Consider the following 18504-nt stretch of genomic DNA (forward strand, 5'->3'; position numbering starts at 1 on the left):
GCTTTAGGCAAGCCAGTTGATACAGTCTGTTCATATGCTTTAAAATATAAGCAAATTTAATATTTACACCACTAAGTTAATTTCATATTAATTATCACAAAATGTTATATAATGATATTTCAATACATTCTACACAGTATTTTTAGAATGAATGTCTAAGGTTATATATTCTTACATCACAACTGTACACTAGATCGTACCATGGTTCAGCAGGGCTAATATTGCACAGGTGGTTGCTGGGTGGGTAGTAAACCAAACCTCCTTTTTATCACTATCCTCTGGCGTGAATATTCATCTTGTGGTGAAAATCTTGCTGAAAAAAATAAAGATTTAGGTTGGGTTTTGTTCTTTAAATATCTATACATATTACAACCATTATATTAATGATATCTGGGAATAGACTTGTCAGCAGATGGGTTTATAAAAGATGAGGTTAATCATAAAATTGATGAAAGAAAAAAAGTGAGTGGTGCACTGAGGTGTCTGTGGAAACAAAAAAAAAAAAGCCACCCATGGAGGCAAAGAAGGGAATGTACAAGAATACAGAGGAACCTTGACTTATGAGTTTAATCCATTCCAGGAGCTAGCTCGTAACTCAATTTACTCGTATATCAAATTAATTTTCCTCATTTAAATTAACTGAAAAGCCATTAATCCATTCCTGCACTACGAAGAGACAAGAAAAAATACTTGAATATGACGCTATTATCAACTGTATGGCTTATTTATCTATCAAAATTCATCTAATATGACATAATAAACAATATACACCTACCACCCGACTTACGACCTGCTCGACTTACGACCACTCGACTTACGACCACTCGACTTACGACCGTGTTTTTTATGCCAAATTTCTGGGAAATAAACAACTATTTGTGTTGTACACAGTGTTTATCTTAAACCTTACAGTATAAAATACAGTACTAACAACATAAAAAGTAAAGTAAAACATAAAATACCAAAATAAAACAATAAAATAAAGTCATTACAAAAATGTTTTGTTGATATTCAGTAGTAAAGTTCGACTTACGACCATTTCGACTTAGGACCGGTTTCTTGGAACCGAACTCGGTCGTAAGTCGGATGGTAGGTGAAATTAACACAGAAACATGATACATGTATATACTCTCCAATGAATAAAATAGGCCATAATATGGTGGCAGAGGCAGTGACAGAAGCATCTGCCATTTCCTGTCCAATTTTGACTATATAGTATCTTCCCATGCTCTTATTGTAAGAGAAAACAGAGTACAGTGGACACCCACCTTACGATCAGCTCCCAACTTGAACAATTATTTAAGTATTTTTGTAAGTGCTTTTGTATGTGTATTTTTGGGGGTCTGAAACGGACTAATCTAATTTACAATATTCCTTATGGGAACAAATTCGTTAGGTAACGGCACCCGAACAGACTTCTGGAATGAATTAATATCGTCACCCGAACAGACTTCTGGAATGAATTAATATCGTCACCCGAACAGACTTCTGGAACGAATTAATATCGTAAGGCAAGGGTCCACTGTATTTTTGAGGCAAACTGCAGTAGATCACTAGTTTTCTAAAGAAAACACTGAAAATATCGTATATACACACATAAAACATAATACACTACAGAATGTAAAGAAATAATAAAGTGTTTATATAAAGTGTACAGTGGACCCCCGCATACTGTTGGCATCACATAACGATTAATCCGCATACCGCTTGCTTTAATCGCAAAAATTTTGCCTCGCATACCGCTTAAAAACCCGCTCACCGATGTTCGTCCGAGACGCGTCCAATGTGCGCCTTAGCCAGCCTCACATGTTCCGCCGGTGGCATTGTTTACCAGCCAGCCTCCGCGGTAGCATCCAAGCATACAATCGTAACATTTCGTATTATTACAGTGTTTTTGGTGATTTTATCTGGAAAATAAGTGACCATGGGCCCCAAGAAAGCTTCTAGTGCCAACCCTACAGCAATAAGGGTGAGAATTACTATAGAGATGAAGAAAAAGATAATTGATAAGTATGAAAGTGGAGTGCGTGTCTCCGAGCTGGCCAGGTTGTATAATAAACCCCAATCAACCATCGCTACTATTGGTGGTACAGCTGCTGCTGCTGCTGCACTGTCAGCTGCTGCTGCTGCTGTAGCATCGTCTGCTGCTGCTGTAGCATCGTCTGCTGCTGCTGTAGCACTGTCAGCTGCTGCTGCTGCTGTAGCATCGTCTGCTGCTGCTGTAGCATCGTCTGCTGCTGCTGTAGCATCGTCTGCTGCTGCTGTAGCATCGTCTGCTGCTGTTGTAGCACTGTCAGCTGCTGCTGCTGCTGTAGCATCGTCTGCTGCTGCTGCAGCATCGTCTGCTGCTGCTGTAGCATCGTCTGCTGCTGCTGTAGCACTGTCAGCTGCTGCTGCTGCTGTAGCATCGACTGCTGCTGCTGTAGCACTGTCAGCTGCTGCTGCTGCTGTAGCATCGTCTGCTGCTGCTGTAGCACTGTCAGCTGCTGCTGCTGCTGTAGCATCGTCTGCTGCTGCTGTAGCATCGTCTGCTGCTGCTGTAGCACTGTCAGCTGCTGCTGCTGCTGTAGCATCGTCTGCTGCTGCTGTAGCACTGTCAGCTGCTGCTGCTGCTGTAGCATCGTCTGCTGCTGCTGTAGCATCGTCTGCTGCTGCTGCTGCTGCTGTAGCATCGTCTGCTGCTGCTGTAGCATCGTCTGCTGCTGCTGTAGCATCGTCTGCTGCTGCTGTATCACTGTCAGCTGCTGCTGCTGCTGCTGCTGTAGCACCGTTGTTGGTGTGGCTTATTGAGAATACCAAGAAACAATTAACCCCAGAGGATTTGCCACCCAGGATAACCCAAAAAAGACAGTGTCATCGAAGACTGTCTAACTTATTTCCATTGGGGTCCTTAATCTTGTCTCCCAGGATACAACCCACACCAGTCGACTAACACCCAGGTGAACAGGGAAAAATGCCTGGAACTAGTGCTCATATTGGTGAATTTAAAGCCAGCAAAGGTTGGTTTGAGAGATTTAAGAATCGTAGTGACATACACAGTGTGATAAGGCATGTTCTGGAAGAAAATACCAAACAGGACCTACAGTACTCAGGAGGAAAAGGCACTCCCAGGACACAGTGTCTCATCAGTCATTGCTGCATCTTCAATAAAGGTAAGTGTCATTTATTCTTCATTTAGTAGACTTGTACATGCACAATATATACTGTGCATGTACTACTCTACTATTGTGTATGTATCCTTCTCTTTGTGTGTAGGAAAATGCATATTTCACGTGGTAAAAAATTTTTTTTTCATACTTTTGGGTGTCTTGCACGGATTAATTTGATTTCCATTATTTCTTATGGGGAAAATTCATTCACATACCGATTATTTCGCATACCAATGAGCCCTCTTGCATGGATTAAAATCGGTATGCGGGGGTCCACTGTATATGTACAGTGGACCCTCGGTTAATGCCTTTAATCCATTCCAGAGAGCTAACCTTTAACCCCTTGACTGTCGCGTTCGTATATATACGTCATGGGAGATACTGTGTTTGACGTATCTATACGCATAAATTCTAGCGGCTTCAAATCAAGCAGGAGAGGGCTGGTAGGCCTACATGAGAGAGAATGGGTCTCACTGGCGGGTGTGCACCCTGTGAAAAAAATCTGGGACTCAGCGGTGCATTGTGGGAACGCCATTCTGGTAGTCTATTTTCACCATGCCTCGCAGTAAGAAGTTCCTCACTCCTCGGCGGACTGGAGGTCTTTTGTTCCCAAGTGATAGCTCAAACAGCGATGAAAGTGTCAGTGAAAGTGAATTCCCTGGTTATGAAGCGGGTGTGACCGAAAAAAGTGCCCAGGATAACGTAATTAGTGATGAAAACCCAGATGACCCACAACCTTCCACCTCTGGTGCTGGGCCGGCTCGTTCATGTTCACCTGTACCAGGACGAAAGAGGAAACTATTTGCCCATGTACAAGACTCAGATGTGAACAGTGTAAGTGATAGTGATAGTGATTTCAAGGTTACTGAAAGAAGTTCTAGTTGTGACAGTGAGGGTGAACATTCCCCTGTGAAACGGCAGTATATACGACGTCGCATGCGGTCTGGTACCGTGCCATATGCTCTTCCAAGAGGAAGGAGTATATCTCGGAGCACATCCCGTGGCCCTACACCATGATGACGATGTTACGATGGGTATCAATGATGCAAGTGAAGCAGCAGGAGGTGGTGGTGATAGTGATGGTGGCACGAGTCATGTGACACCAACAGCGGGCCACGCTACTACCCATGCTGCTGACTCTGCACAACTACAACCAGCCTCACTCGACCCCACACTCCCACAACCACAACCACAACCTGCACAACCACAACCACATTACAATATCCAGAACCCACCAGCTGAGCGCATCTGGGATTGGCAGCAAGATGACGAGTTTGTTCTCAGTCCTCATGACTTTGATGGAGGACAAAGTGGAATACGGCCATCATGTACACTTGGGAACAATCCCACTGAACTGGAATGCTTTCAGTAGTTCTTCGATGAACCCCTGATGGACATTATTGTCAGGGAAAGCAATACATACTTTGAGTACACCACGGCAAACACTATTCTGTCACCAAGATCATGCCTACACCCGTGGAAGGACACAACTGTGGCAGAGATGTATCTGTTATTTGCCACAATAATGCTTATGCCACATGTGTATAAGCACAGTGTCAAGACATACTGGACGACAGACCGCACGATTTCAACCCCTGCTTTCAGTGACATTATACCAGTGAATAGATTTGTGTTACTGTTATGTATGTTAAACTTTTCAGACAAAACAAGGCCTGACAGAAGTGACAGGTTATATAAGATCAGACGTGTGTTTATGTACCTGAAACAAAAGTGCTGTATGTATTTTTATCCCTTCAGGAAGCTTGTTATTGGCGAGTCTGATTTTGTTCAAAGGAAGACTCTCATTCAAACAGTATATACCAAGCAAGAGGAAATGCTTTGGTATAAAGTTATTTGTTCTGTGTGATTGCAAAACTGGTCTGGCTTTGAATATAATTGTGTACATTGACGGTAAAACACTGGAAGATACCAGAAAGTTACTGGGTATCTCTGGTGATGTGGTTAGAACAATGATGGAGCCATATCTTGGTAAGGGGCATATTTTATATACTGACAACTGGTACACAAGCCCTTTACTCAGTGATTTCTTGCAAGTGAATATGACAGATGTGTGTGGCAAGTGCGTGGAAATCGTAAGCATATGCCTAGGTTCGACGCTGGCAGTCGTAGAGGTGAGGTGCAGGTGTTTGCTGCCAATGACATCATTGTATTTCGGTGGCATGACAAACGTGATGTCACACTGCTGACATCAGTTCACCGACATGAAATGGTAGACACTGGCAAGCAGAATAGAGAGACCAATGAACCCATTGTAAAACCTGCAGCTGTGATGGATTACAACCTCAATATGCGCTTAGTGGACAAATGTGACATGCAGATTCGGTTTGCTGACTGTGTTCGCAAGAGTTATAAGTGGTACATAAAACTGTTTTTCCATCTTCTTGGCATTTCCATGCTGAATGCTTATAATATGTATAAGTTGAAGACCAAGAACAAACCCAAATATGGTGAATTTTGTTTGTCAGTCATCAGACAAATAATATTCAAGTACCAAGGAACAACACCTGCAATTGACCAGCGCTCACGAAATTATCAACACATGTCCTCTCGTCTGAGGCCTGGTGATCACTACCCCATACCACTGCCTGCTACTGCTCTCAAGAAAAATGCTCAGAAGAGGTGTTTTGTCTGTGGACATACCACAAAACGCCCACAAAAACACAGAGACACTCGTTTTATGTGTGAGGAGTGTAAAACACCATTGTGCTTATACCCATGTTTCAAAGAATTCCACAAGCTGCAGCAGTTCTAGAAAAGTGTCCAGTGATTGTACATAGGTATATATATTATAGAACAATCGTAATAAAAAAATTTTTATATTGTTTGTTTGTGTAAACAAGTTTTAGCAACTTTATAATGATACGAGTGTGTTTGCTATAATTGTGTTACATTCAACAAGTGTATATTTGAACATTGCACAATAATTTGGTCTCACATGCCACAAAAGTTATGTGAAAAAATAAAATAGTGAAAAAAACAAGAAACCATCGAATACAAGTAAATCAAAGTTCACCGGGTGAGCGGCAGTCGCCACTGTTGCTGTTCACAGTTCATTTTCAGCAAACTTCACACCTCTATATCTCAGTAAGTACTGATGGGAAAATTTTTTTTTTTTTTGGACTAAAACAATCAGAAAAATAATCTTAACATTTTCATAAGATTTTTTTTTTTTTTTTTCGAATATTTTGCAACACCAGGAGACACTTCAGGATTGGGCCTTTCGACAGTCAAAGAGTTAACTGATTTAGCCTTTAACCGAATTAATTTTCCCCATGAGAAATAATGGAAATCCAATTAATTCATTCCAGTCACCCAAAAGTATTAAATAAAATAAAAAATTTCATGAAATATACATTTCCCTACACAGCAATGAATGGTACATGCAAAATAAACAATAATTAATGCCACTTACCTTCATTGTGGAGTTGCTGATGAGTGATGTGCCAGCAGCAGGGGAGATTCAAGTGTCCTATTACATGTATTTGGAAGGGGAATCCCCTTCCATAAAGACTTCAGGTAACATGTCCTTTTGTGGGGTTACCTTCCTTCTTGGTTTTTTAATGCCACTAGGACCAGCTTGAGAGTCACTGGACCCCTGTTGCACCAAAAATCTGTCCAGAGAGCTCTGTTTCTCACGTGCACTTAGGATTTCCCTAAAATGGGACACAAGATTGTCATTGTACATGTTGCCAATACGGTTTGCAACATGCTTGCACCTTTGTAAACATTGTACACATTTCCTTAATCCTTGACGAAGGCAACTTCCTCCTGCTCTCTTCCTCCTGCTCTGAAGCCCATTCCTGAGCTGTGATCTGTTGCTGCTGCACATCACACACTTGCAGGTCTGCAGTGGTAAGTTCTTCATCATCGTTCTGCACCAACTCTTCCACATCCTCACCACAAACCTCCAACCCCATGGACTTCCCCAATGACACAATAGCTTCCACTGCTGGCATAGGCTCCTGAGGGTTAGCCCCAAACCCTTCAAAATCCCTCTCTTGTACACACTGTGGCCACAGTTTCCTCCAAGCAGAGTTCAACGTCCCACAAGTCACTCCCCCCCAAGCCTTACCTATAAGGTTTATGCAACTGAGGATATTGAAGTGATCTTTCCAAAACTCTCTTAGGGTCAATTCAGTGTCCGAGGTCGCTTCAAAGCACTTTTGAAACGCTGCTTTTGTGTAGAGTTTTTTGAAGTTTGAAATGACCTGCTGGTCCATGAGCTGGGGGAGAGGAGCTGTATTAGGAGGCAAAAATTTAACTGTAACGAAGCTACACTCCCCTACAATTTGCTCTTGCAAGTCGTGAGGATGAGCAGGAGCATTGTCCATTACCAGGAGGCACTTGAGTGACAATTTCTTTTCCAAGAGGTCATTTTTCACAGTGGGGATAAACACACCATAAAACCAGTCCATGACAATTTCCCTAGTGACCCATGACATCACACACAAATTACCCTTGACGATATTGTTTTTCTTGAACACTCTGGGAGTTTCAGAGTGATACACCACTAAAGGCTTCACTTTGAAATCACCACTAGCATTACTACACAACATTAATGTCAGCCTGTCTTTCATAGGTTTATGTCCTGGGAGTGCCTTTTCCTCTTGAGTAATGGAGGTCCTGTTTGGCATTTTCTTCCAAAACAGGCCTGTTTCATCAAAATTAAGGGAGGGGCAAGTGTTTTTGGTGAAAAAATTAAAGAAAATGGTCAAAAAAAATTTTTTTTTTTTACCAAAAAAATGGAGCAAAAATGTGGCAACACTCTGGTGCAATCCGTACGTTTCTACAATTTTTTCTAAGTAATGTTATAGCTATTTGTTTAATCTGATGACATCATCACCATGACCTGCTGAGTGTTGATATTTCATTATTTTGATAATTTTTTTTTTTTTTTTTTTTTTTACAGTATTATTTTTACGTGTGGCGTAAAATACAGTACATGGCATCTTCACCACCTCTCGGTGGGGTAAGACACTGATAAAACGTTCAGTTACCCTTGAACCTTCGGAGTGAGCTGTACCTCGATTCTGCCAGGATTTCTATTATTTCAAGCTTGAATCATGCCGAAAGCCAAGGGTTTGAGCAGGAAATGGAAATCAGTTTAGGGAGGCAAGGTTGAAGCGGAATATGGCTCGAGAAAGGTTTTATGGAGCTAGTGAGAGGAACGCGGAAGGAAGCACTGGCATTACTCCTGCCATCATTATGTGTGGCATACCTAGTGCCACTACCTCCGCTCCTGCGCTGTCTACCTCTGTTCGTGTGCTGTCTACCTCTGTTCCTGTGCTGTCTACCTCTGTTCCTGTGCTGTCTACCTCCATTCCTGTGCTGTCTACCTTTGTTCCTGTGACTGATTATGACAGTGACGATGAGGCCTTCACAGAATATTTGTTGAAAACAAACGTAAGAAACCATAAACGTAGGCAGAGACAACAAGCATCAAATGTTGACACTGATGTTTCCTCTATAGTTTCCTCTGTAGATACGTGTGTGTCTGACATTGATTTTGATAACTTGGAAGTAACTGAACAAGCACCCATGCCAGTGACTGAACTCATGCCTTCTACATCAGGACTGTCAAGGAATGACATTCTGTCTATGACTTTCACTGACACAGGCGGTGAAAATAAGAACGAAGTGACACAAGCAACACCTGCCAGTGAAACACCTGTGGTAACACCTATGAGCAGCATCAAAAAACGTGTGTCATATCATCAGAGTCCAGCAGTAGAAGTTGAAGATGATGAATATGTGGCAATTAAAAAGAAAACTTTACGAGAGGTTACAATAAAGAATTGTCCTGACTGTTTGAGTGAAAATGTAAAAGTTGAGTTTACCAAACATCACCCTGAAACATTTGTGACAGTAGAGTGTGAAGAATGTAATGCAAAGTGTGGTGAAGAACCTCATTCAATTCATGAACTAAATGGCTTTTACATGTTTGAGTGTTATAGTGAAATGCTTCATGGTGGTGATTACAGTTCCTTCTCTAGATGTAGTGCACTCCAAACATTTCCGGTACTGAACACTCACCTCTACAAATGATATGCAGAAAACAATGTGAAGCTTGCAATAGAAAAATGCGACAATATCCTTGAACAGTCTCGTAATATTGTACATAATGAATATGGCAATTTGGGAAAAATGCCAAATGAGGATGGCATTGGCATACCCGAGGTCATCATTCCAATCTTGGGTTAGGAGTTGCCATTGATGCAGAAACCAAACTTGTGCTTGATTATTTTGTGTTGTCAAAATATTGTTCTTGTAGTGTATTGAAAACACCATTAGAAAAGAAGAAAATAACTCAACTATATTATGATACTGAAATGGTGAAACACAGTCACTAATGTGCTCAAAACTACAGTGGCACTTCTGCCACTATGGAAGTGGAGGCTGCAAAGAAACTGTGGCCAAGATCAGTTGATTACAATATGCAGTTTGACGTGATAGCGAGTGATGGTGACACTGCAACTTTCACAAATCTGCAAAATATGAACAATGGGGAAGGACCTTATCCTGGTGTGGAAGTAACAAAAGAAGAGTGTATAAATCATTACTCTAAAAGACTGAAACATCGTTTGGAACAACTTGTAAAAAATGTTTATAGTGAGAAACTGCTCAAGACTGGGAAAAAAAAGGAAACAGTTTTCATCGAGAGGCAAGGACAGGCAAACAGATGCAACAATAAACAAGCTTGCATCTTTGGAAACAATATCAGGAAACATGTGAATAGTAATGTAAAAACAATGAGAGATGGTGTACTAGCAAGCTTGTATCACTGCATTTCCACTGACGAGAACCCACAACACCACTTGTGTCCTGCAGGAGCTGGCTCATGGTGCTTCAATCAGAGAGCTATTGCAAATAACCAGATGCCATCATCACACAATACGTACAATGAAAGTCAGACTTCATCTAGAACAGGAAAACGAAGCTGTTGTCAAGAAAATGTATGAAGAACTAACGAGTGATATGATGAAGCGGTGTATGAAAGGACGCACCCAGAATCCAAATGAAAGCTTGCATAAATGCATCTGGACTTACGGTCCCAAGACAAATTACAAAGTCAAATGCGATTTAGACTTTGCGTCGGCAGTTGCTATTAGTGAATATAATGCTTGAGTCCTGGAGATGGGAAGTACAGTGCCTACACTCTGAAGGAGGGGTGTTAATGTTGCAGTTTAAAAACTGTAGTGTAAAGCCCCCTTCTGGCAAGACAGTGATGGAGTGAATGATGGTGAAAGTTTTTCTTTTTCGGGCCACCCTGCCTTGGTGGGAATTGGCCAGTGTGATAATAAAAAACTATATGAGAAAACGTGCCTAGACACCTCATTTGGCCTAAAACGCTCTTGGCTAATGCAAGAAAAATGCAACAAAAGGACGCAAAAATGCAATTGCCACAGGGAATACATACAAGGAAAATAATTCAGCAAGACGCTGCATATGTGCCTGGTGGTTATTAGGCACATTATACACGCTTTCATCACCACTGTAAATAGTAAGTAATTATTTTGTAATGAGCATGAAAAATAATTATACAGGTCCCCCTCAACATTCACGAGGGTTAGTGGATCAAGAGTCTTGCGAATATTGAAAAATTGTGAATGTTTGGTGCCCCAATATATTGTAGGGAAATATAATACAATACTGCTTCCTTAACCCTTTCAGGGTCCCCAGGCCCTCTCCGAGACTTGTTCTCAGCGTCGCCAAATTTAAAAAAAAAAATTATTTTTCTTATGAAAAGATAGAGAATCTTTCCCTTGTCGTAATGACACCAAAAGTATGAAATCTGATGGAAAGCTTACGGAACTATGCTCACGCGAAGTTAGCGGCCTCGACGATGTTTACGCATCGGCGATTTTGCCCACTTTGAGCCCTATTTTCGGCCAATTCCAGTGTACTAGTTGACAAAAATCATAACTATTTCCCTAGAACTCTGTTTTTTCTATCGAATGAGTACAAGACACCACCCATTTACTGATTTCAATTATCCAATAAAGTGGCCAGAATTTAGTAATTTTGCCAATTTCACACAAATTTCAAAAGATGCCAATTATTGAATAGGGTCCAGAATAAACAAGAAAGACATTCCTGGCACTAAAATAACAAGTTCTCTGTTCGTTAGTCACATCCCCAGGCCCCTCTTATATTTCTTTGGCTTTCCATTTTGAATTTTTATTCTTACAAAAAATAGAAGATTTACTGTTATGAAGACTACTGCATTAGTGTAGAAATGGTATAAATAATATCAGCGCACTTGTGAAAGAATATTAGACTCACCAGTTGACGTGTATTGGACGCTTGGCATGATTCGTTTACTTTTGAACTTTGGTAAACATCGAACATTTCTGCTACTTTGAGCTCAATTTCAAGGTACTTTTCATTGAAGTAAAACCAGTCAAAATCATCTCAATTTCTGTAATATGTTTTCCATTCTATAAAATGAGACCAGGAAAACTAGAATACAATAATAAATACCATACAAAAATACAGTGCAAAGTCGTTGTTTTAATCCAAAAAAACAGTTTTTTTTCTCATTACGCACTGTGTGCTGAAGGATTTTTTTAATACTACGCACTCTGACCACATAGACCCATTCTTTCATATGTAGGCCTACCAGCTTTCTCTCATTAGATTTGAGGGTGCTAGAATTTAGGCGTACTAGTCAGTGGTCCCTCGTTTATCATATTTAATCTGTTCCTGGAGGTGCTACTATTATCGAAATCTACGAATTTTTAATCAATTTTCTCCATAAGAAATAATGTAAATACAATTAATCCGTTCCTGACACCCAGAAGTATTAGAACAAAAAATTTTTTTACATGAAATATAGATGTAGTACATAAACAATACAATGGGACATGATGAATGAAACATTAACAGCATAACACTTACCTTTATTGGCGATTCTTCTTAGTGTATGGAAGACTGGAGGAGGAGAGACATTGAATTACTGTTTGGAAGGGGAATCCCCTTCCATCAACACCTAAGGTGTTGATGGGGTGGGGTTACTTCTCTTTTCCGTTTCTTAATGCCACTAGGACCAGCTTGAGAGTCACTGGAGTCCTGTCTCGCAAAATAACTGTCCAGAGACTCTGTTTCTGGCATCTCTTTAACACCTCCCTAAAATGGGCCAAGAATTTGTCACTGTACATGTTGCCAATATGGCTTGCAACATCCTTCTCAGGGTGATGTTTCTCCATAAATCTTTCCATCTTACCCCACATTTCAAAAATCTCCTTAATTTCTGAAGAAGGCACCTTCTTCCATCTCTCTTCCTCCTCCTCTGCAGCAAGATTCTGAGCTGCAATCTGTTGCTGTTCCTGCTGAAGCTCTTGCAGCTCCTCAGTGGTGAGCTCTTTGTTGTGGTCTTCCACCAACTCTTCCACATCCTCCAAACTCACATCCAACCCCATGGAACTCCCCAGTGCCACAATAGATTTAACAACAGACAGGCTCATCAGGGTCAGCCCCAAACCCTTCAAAATCCCTCGTCAACACAATCTGGCCACAATTTTCTCCAAGCAGAGTTCAAAGCCATGGTAGTAACTCCCCCCCAAGCCATACCTATAAGGGTTATGCAATGGAGGATGCTGAAGTGTTCTCTCCAAAAATCTCGTAGGGTCAAGTGAGTGTCTGAGGTCACATTCAAGCACCTTTGAAACATTGCTTTGGTGTAGAGTTTTTTAAAGTTTGAAATCACCTGCTGGTCCATGGGCTGGAGGAGAGGAGTGGTATTCAGGGGCAAGAACTTTACTGTGATGAACCCAAACTCCTCGAAAATAAGGTCAACCAAGTTCGGAGGATGAGCAGGTGCATTGTCCATTACTAGGAAGCACTTGAGATCCAATTTCTTTTCCAGGAGGTAATTCTTCACACTAGGGCCAAACACTTCACTGAACCACTCGACTAAAATTTCCCTCGTGACCCATGCTTTACTATTAGATTTCCAAAACACACACAATTTACTCTTCATAACATTGTTTTTCCTGAACACTCTGGGATTTTCAGAATGGTACACTAGTAACGGCTTCACTTTGAAATCCCCACTAGCATTAGCACAGAACATGAGCGTCAGCCTGTCTTTCATAGGCTTGTGTCCTGGCAGTGCCTTTTCCTCCTGTGTAATGTAGGTCCTCTTTGGCATTTTCTTCCAAAAGAGGCCTGTTTCATCACAATTGAACACTTGTTCAGGTTTCAGTCCTTCAGTCTCTATGAACTCCTAAAATGCATGCACGTATTTTTCAGCCGCTTTGTGGTCCGAACTGGCAGCCTCACCATGCCTTACCACACTGTCTATGCCACTACGGTTCTTAAATCTCTCAAACCAACCTTTGCTGGCCTTAACCCCTTCAGGGTCCAAGGCCCAAATCTGAAGTGGTGCCCCAGTGTCCAAGAATTTTCAAAAAAAAATTTTTTTATTTTTTCTTATGAAATGTTAGAGAATCTTTTTGTGAAGGTAATAAAACAAAAAGTACGAAATTTGATGGAAAATTGACGAAATTATGCTCTTGCGAATTTTGATGTGTCAGCGATATTTACGAATTGGCGATTTTGCCGACTTTGACTCCCATTTTAGGCCAAGTACATTATTCCAGTCAACCAAATTCTTAGCTATTTCACTGGTATTACTTCTATTCTATCGACTGAGCACAAGAAATCGCCAAGTCAACTGTTTCAACTACAAATTAAAGTGATCGGAAATTGTTAATTTGGCCAATTTAACACAAAGTTCAAAATATTCCAATTTCAAAATAGGGTCCAGAATAAACAATGTAGGTATTCCTGGAACTAAACTAACTTTTCCTCTGTTCATTAGTTACGTTTTGAGGCTTTACAAATAATTTTCCATTTTGATTTTTTATTCACATAATGAATTTTTATTCACACCAAAAAATAGAAGATTTACTGTTATGCAATACTGTAATAATTGTATAAATATCATCACCATATTTGTGAATGCATATCAGATCCACCAGCTGGCGTGTATTAGACGTGTGAGGTCGTTTGTTTACTCTTGACTATCGGCAAAAATTTAACATTTCTGCTACTTAGAGCTCAGTTTCAAGCCATTTCCAGTGATAAAACCAATCAAAATCATCTCTATTTCTGTAATATGTCTTCCATTCTATCAAATGAGACCAAGAAATTGCAAATACAACTATAAAAACATACGAAAAAACACTGCAAAATCGCTGTTTTAATCGAAAAATCATGATTTGTTTTTTTCTCTCATTATACACAGTGTGCTGCAGGATCTGTTTTATGTGGTGCACACATACCACATAGATGTATTCTCTCATATCTAGGCCCAAATGTACCACTCACAGTTTATCAGAGTGAGCTGAGCTCATGACGTAGATCTACGGTTTGGACCCTGAACGTAAAGCCATAGATCTACGGGACGGACCCTGAAAGGGTTAAATTCACTCACATCACCACTAGTTGCAGGCAATTTCTTTACCAGATTGTCGTGCAACTGCCTAGCCTTTTCACAAATAATCGCCATCATAATACTATCTCCTGCTAATTGTTTCTCGTTTATCCACACCAATAACAACTTCTCAACCTCTTCGAGTACTGGCGATCTCATTTTTGTCAGCATAGTTACCCCCTTTGCAACAACAGCGTCTTTGATTTCCTTTTTCTTGGCCACGATGGAACATATGGTTGTATAGGGTTTGTTATACATCCTGGCCAGTTCAGCCACACTTAAGCCACTTTCATGTTGTTCAATGATGTTTTTCTTAAATTCAATTATATTTCTCACCTTCTTTACCAAAGGCTTGGCACTAGGAGCTTTCTTTGGACCCATGGTAGCTTATTTAGTACTTACAAGCACTAAAATGAATGAAATATTATGAAATATTTCGTAGGAGCAAGTGAGGGGACCGTCACTCACTGGTAAACAATGCCACACTGGCTGGGAAGGGAGGCCGCCCCGGCTCACAGTGTGCATACGCGTCCCGAACAAACTACTATTCGCGAGTCAATCTACGATTAGCGAGCCCATGTTTATACGAAAGTATCGCTATGATTTCCGAAATCTACGACTCTCGAGCCCTACGATTATCGAGGGACCACTGTATGTCAAAAAACCTGGGGCGTAAGCCGTACTAGTACAGTCGAAATCCTGAAAGGGTGATCTCGTTGAGCCATGAACAATCATAAAATACATGAAGATGTCGTAAAATATTGTACTAAATATATACATGTTACGGTTTAATAACATGCATGTTATTAAGTACCACTGCCTCCACCAGTGCCTCAACCACTGCGGCGCACTGCTCGTATTTTGGTACAATTTCTTTCTTCAATTATATTGTGTTTCTCAATTTCTTTACCAAAGGGCTGGCACTAGCAAGTTTCTTTGGGCCCATGGTTAATTATGTAGCAGTCGCACTCAATCTACAAGCACCAAACACAATGAATCACTGTGAAATGTTTGGAAGTGTGTGGAGACTAACGCTCACTCCAGCATAAACAAAGCCACACTTACTGACGATGCCTCAACCACTTCTTCCACCACTGCTTCAATCCTCGTATTTTTGTACAATTTCCTTCTTCAATTCTATCATATTATTATTATTATTAACATGATAGAATTGAAGAAGGAAATTGTACAAAAATACGGGGGTTGAAGCAGTGGTGGAAGAAGTGGTTGACGCATCATCAGTCAGTGTGGCTTTGTTTATGCTGGAGTGAGCATTGGTCTCCGCTCTCTTCCAAACATTTCACAAACATAATTCATTGTGTTTGGTGCTTGTAGATTGAGTGCAACTTGAGTGGTAGAGGCATTGGTAGAGGCAGTGGTAGAGGCAGTGGTAGAAGCAGAGGCAGTGGTAGACAATGGTAGAGGCAGTGGTAGAGGCAGTGGTAGAGGCAGCGGTAGAGGCAGTGGTAGAGGCAGCGGTAGAGGCAGCAGTAGAGGCAGTGGCTGAGGCAGTGGTAGAGGCAGTGGTAGAGGCAGCGGTAGAGGCAGTGGTAGAGGCAGCGGTAGAGGCAGCGGTAGAGGCAGTGGCTGAGGCAGTGGCAGAGGCAGTGGCAGAGGCAGTGGCTGAGGCAGTGGCTGAGGCAGTGGCTGAGGCAGTGGTTTTTAATAACATGTTATTAACCCTTTGACTGTTTCAGTTGTATATATACGTCTTACGAGGTACTGACGTATATATACTCAAATTCTAGCGGCTTCAAATCAAGCAGGAGAAAGCTGGTAGGCCCACATGTGAGAGAATGGGTCTGTATAGTCAGTGTGCACCATATAAAAAAAAATCCTGGAGCACGCAGTGCATGAGAAAAAAAAAACTCCCACTGCTTTTTTAATTAAAATGCCGACTTTGTGGTCTATTTTCGTATAGTATTTATGGTTGTAGTCTCGTTTTCTAGGTCTCATTTGATAGAATGGAAAACATATTATAGAAATAGAGGTGATTTTGATTGATTTTACTATGAAAAGAACCTTGAAATGGAGCTCAAAGTAGGGAAAATGTTTGATTTTTGCCGACGTTCAAAAGTAAACAAATGATGTCATTCTCCAATAAATGTCCAACTAGCCATTCTAATATGCAGTCATGAATGGGATAACATTATTTGTACAATTATTACAGTATTGCAGTAGTTTGAATAACAATAATTCCTCTATTTTTTGTTTGAATAAAAATTCAAAATAGAAAGCAAGAGTAATATCAGAGGAGCCTGGAGACATGACTGATGAACAAAGAAAATGTTATTTTAGAGCTAGGAATGTCTGCATTGTTCATTCTGGAACTTATTTTGAAATTGTCATATTTTTCAATTTTCGTGAAATTGGCCAAATTGCAAATTTCTGATCACGTTATTGGGTAGTTGAAATCGATAAATGGGCAGTTTCTTGTACTCATTTGATAGAAAAAATGGAGTTCTAAAGAAATAGGTATGAGTTGGGTCGACTGGAACAATGGAATTAGCGGAAAATAGGGCTCAAAGTGGGCAAAATCGCCGATTTGTAAATATCGCCGAGGTCGCTAACTTCGCGAGAGCGTAATTCAGTTAGTTTTCCATCAAATTTCATTTTTTTGGTGTCATTACAATCAGGAAAAGATTATCTATCATTTCATAAGAAGTTTTTTTTTTTTAAATTCTGCAACACCAGGAGACACCTCAGGATTGGAGGTTGTAACAGTCAAGGGGTTAATAATAATAATAATAATAATAATAATAATAATAATAATAATAATAATAATAATAATAATTTGGTCCAGAGGCCAAATTTCAAAGCGTGTACCAGGGTCCAAGAATTTTCAAAAAATAATTGTTATTTTTTCTTATGAAATGGTAGAGAATTTTTTTCTGAAGATAATAAAACAAAAAAGTATGAAATTTAATGGAAAACTGGCGAAATTATGCTCTCGCGAATTTTGATGTGTCGGCGATATTTACGCATCAGCGATTTTGCTGGCTTTGACTCCCATTTTAGGCCAATTACAGTATTCCAGTCAACCAATTTCTTAGCTATTTCGCTAGTATTACTTCTATTCTATCGATTGAGCACAAGAAATTGCCAAATCAACTACTTCAAAAACAAAATAAAGTGACCGGAAATTGGTAATTTGGCCAATTTAATGCAAAGTTCAAAATATTCCAATTTCAAAACAGGGTTCAGAATGACTTAAGAAATCGTAATGACACGATTGCAAATAAACCATACCCCCGGCCGGGATTGAACCCGCGGTCATAGAGTCTCAAAACTCCAGCCCGTCGCGTTAGCCACTAGACCAGCTAGCCATCAGTTTTGAGACTCTATGACCGCGGGTTCAATCCCGGCCGGGGGTATGGTTTAGGGTTCAGAATAAACAATGCAGGCATTCCCGGCACTAAACTCATATTTCCTCTGTTCATTAATTACATTTTAAGGCTTTACAAATGAATTCCATTTTGATTTTTTATTCACAATGAACTTTTATTCAAACCAAAAAATAGAAGATTTACTGTTATGCAATATTGTAATAATTGTATAAATACTATCACCACATTTGTGAATGTATATTAGAGCCACCAGCTGTCATGTATTAGACTTGTGAGGTCATTTGCTTACTCTTGAACATCGGCAAAAATTTAACATTTCTGCTTCATTGAGCTCAGTTTCAAGCCATTTCCAGTACTAAAACCAATCAGAATCATCTCTATTTCTGTAATATATCTTCCATTCTATCAAACAATACCAAGAAATTGCAAATACAACTATAAAAAACATACGAAAAAACACTGCAAAGTCGCTGTTTTAATCGAAAATAACGGTCTCAGTTTTTTTTGCAACATCCCCCAATGAAAAGCAGGGGTGTCACTAGCACGTTAA

General features: G+C 40.3%; 1 protein-coding gene across 2 annotated transcripts in view; it reads right to left on the reverse strand.

The window, feature by feature from the left end:
- Positions 1-18504, reverse strand: part of LOC138853341 (uncharacterized) — a 134519-nt gene that overhangs the window by 52144 nt on the left and 63871 nt on the right. For both annotated transcript variants that reach the window (XR_011392543.1, XM_070089521.1), the window contains exon 3: positions 201-309. The gene's annotated coding sequence lies outside the window, so the exon portion shown is untranslated. The remainder of the gene's footprint in view (positions 1-200; positions 310-18504) is intronic.

Source organism: Cherax quadricarinatus, chromosome 28, assembly GCF_038502225.1.
Source record: "Cherax quadricarinatus isolate ZL_2023a chromosome 28, ASM3850222v1, whole genome shotgun sequence".
Lineage (NCBI taxonomy): Eukaryota > Metazoa > Arthropoda > Malacostraca > Decapoda > Parastacidae > Cherax > Cherax quadricarinatus.